The sequence below is a fragment of the Ricinus communis genome, chromosome 9 (assembly GCF_019578655.1).
Source record: "Ricinus communis isolate WT05 ecotype wild-type chromosome 9, ASM1957865v1, whole genome shotgun sequence".
Classification (NCBI taxonomy): Eukaryota; Viridiplantae; Streptophyta; class Magnoliopsida; order Malpighiales; family Euphorbiaceae; genus Ricinus; species Ricinus communis.
Genome location: NC_063264.1, coordinates 18,616,409 through 18,618,746, shown reverse-complemented (window position 1 = coordinate 18,618,746; position 2,338 = coordinate 18,616,409). Strand labels below are relative to the sequence as shown.

The window sequence follows — 2,338 nt, the reverse complement described above, 5'->3', positions numbered from 1 at the left end:
TCTATTTGGTTAACCACTCCTTGTCTTCCTGGTCGGCTCCTAGAGGATTGCCACTGATAATTATTCATGGCCATTTCCTCTATCAAATTCTGAGCCTGCTCGGGCTTCTTACTATTTAGCGCTCCACCTGCTGCAGCATCCACCATCTACCTCGTCATAAGGTTCAACCCGCTGTAGAAGGTTTGAACTTGCATCCACACTAGCAATTCGTGATGTGGGCAGCATCTCAAAAGATCCTTAAACCTCTCCTATGCATCGTACATGCTTTCATCATCAAACTGCACAAAAGAAGATATGTCATTTCTAAGTCTTGCACTTTTAGCGGGAGGAAAATACTTATATAAAATTTTTTCGGCCAACGCCTTCCAAGTAGTAATCGTCTGCTATGGAAGAGATTGCAACCGTCTCTTAGCTCTGTCCCTCAAGGAAAATGGAAACAATCTCAGTCGAATGGCGTCATCGATTGTTCCATTTATCTTGAATGTTTCACAAATCTCCAAGAAGTTGGATATATGAGCATTGGGATCCCCGCAGCGTAATCCTCCAAACTACACGATCTACTGGATCATCTGGATGACGTTGGCTTTTATTTCAAAATTATTGGCCGCTACAGCAGGTCAGACTATACTAGTTTTTATCTCATCCAAAGATGGTAGAGCAAACTCATACATCGTCCTCTGATCATCAGCCTAGGGGTTGAGGTTCTCCATCGTGTCAGCTCCTTGAACCTGAAGTGTAACTCCGTCCTCCTCCTCAACTGCCTGCAAATGTCGTCTCAATAATCTAAGTGAGTGCTCTAGGTAAGATAAGGGTGCTATGGGATTAGGGTTAGAGCTCCTGGTCATAAACTACTTGAAACCGACAACCAAACAACCACTAATCAACAAAAATAATAAAATAAAAAATAAAAAAATAAAGAATAAATAAATAAATAGATAATGACTAAACTAACACAAAAACCATTCACTCTAGTTCATTAATTCCCTGACAACGGCGCCAAAAACATGATGGGCTAATAATGCAACCTACACCTAAGACAGTGAACCTATCGATGCGGTCTAGCACTAGTGAGTATAAAGGTCGTATCCCTGGAGATCGGGTGAACCTAAAGTTACTACTATTCGCTATGTTATTTAGTCTAAAATAAGGTGTGAGAAGGCTAAATTAATTAACTAATGCTTATAAATGCAAATAAAGGAACAACAGCAACTAGCAATCAAAAGACAACCATAACAAAGAAGCAAACCCAAAGGGGACCTAAGTGATGGAATTCTAAGGTTAATTTTATAAACTACCAATCTTGCTACCCGCGCCTAAATCCTGAATCGAACTCGGCTCTTCTCTCGAGCTCACCGAATTCCTAAACCTGCACTAACCTAATGGAATCTCTTTCTATCAAATTATTACAGATTAGCATTAAGCGTCATTTAGATCTATTAAGAGTTTTTAGTTCTTAATCCGGCGAGTGAATTAACCTTATCTCTAAGTGTTAATTACCAGTTCTTACTATTTAATTTCTAGTTGTAACAAGCATTTCTCAATGTCAAGAAACAACCCAAAAGACAATTAATTCAACGTCTCAAAATAATTGAATCAAATTTTATTACTAAACAGTAAGAAGATTACAAGAATGGCAAATAAATATCTAACAGTTAAACACAATCCATTAACAAAGGTGAACCCCAATAGGTTCGGCAGCCCTAGCTACTCATAATGAAAGAAACAAATACAAAAGAAAATAAATAAAAGAAAAGGAATTGGAACATGTAACCCCTCTTCTCTCGAATCGGAGTGGAAATGTCGCAAGTGCCAATTCTGAAACCAGCCTCAAGTATGGATCTCGGATGTCTCGGTCAATCGTCTAGAACCTTCAATCTTTGCTTAAATCTCCCAAATCACTCCTTTACGATGTTGGTCTCTCAAAATGTCTAGACCATAGGTGTAGAAGTGAGGGGTCGCACGCGTAGAGAAGTCTAAAAATCAGAAGCGGAACCCTTTCTCATTTTACGTGCGCCTACTTATAGGCAGAAGTGAACTACCCCGTGCAATGGCCCGTGCCATGACCCGTGCCACGACCCGTGCAAATATGCATGGCCTGTGCAATACCGTGCTAATATGCATGGCGTGCAGGCCGTGCATTGGCCCGTGCAATGGCCCGTGCCACAATGCAGGCTCCGTGCAAAGGGCAAGGGAGGCCGTGCAAATGTGCATGGTCGTGCAATTGCCTGTCCGAAGGCCTCGAATTGCATGCTAATCAAGGAATCGACCTCGACAGACATCTAATATGCGTAAATCATCCATATAGCTTGGTTTCTGCCTAGAAATCATCAATTTCCCA

At 41.0% G+C, this 2,338-nt stretch overlaps 1 non-coding gene across 1 annotated transcript; it reads left to right on the top strand.

Moving 5' to 3' along the window:
* Positions 1-204: 204 nt before the first annotated feature.
* LOC112536429 lies at positions 205-311 on the top strand. The gene has a single exon (XR_003080450.1). It is a non-coding gene; the product is annotated as a small nucleolar RNA R71 (small nucleolar RNA).
* The last annotated feature ends 2,027 nt before the right edge of the window (positions 312-2,338 follow it).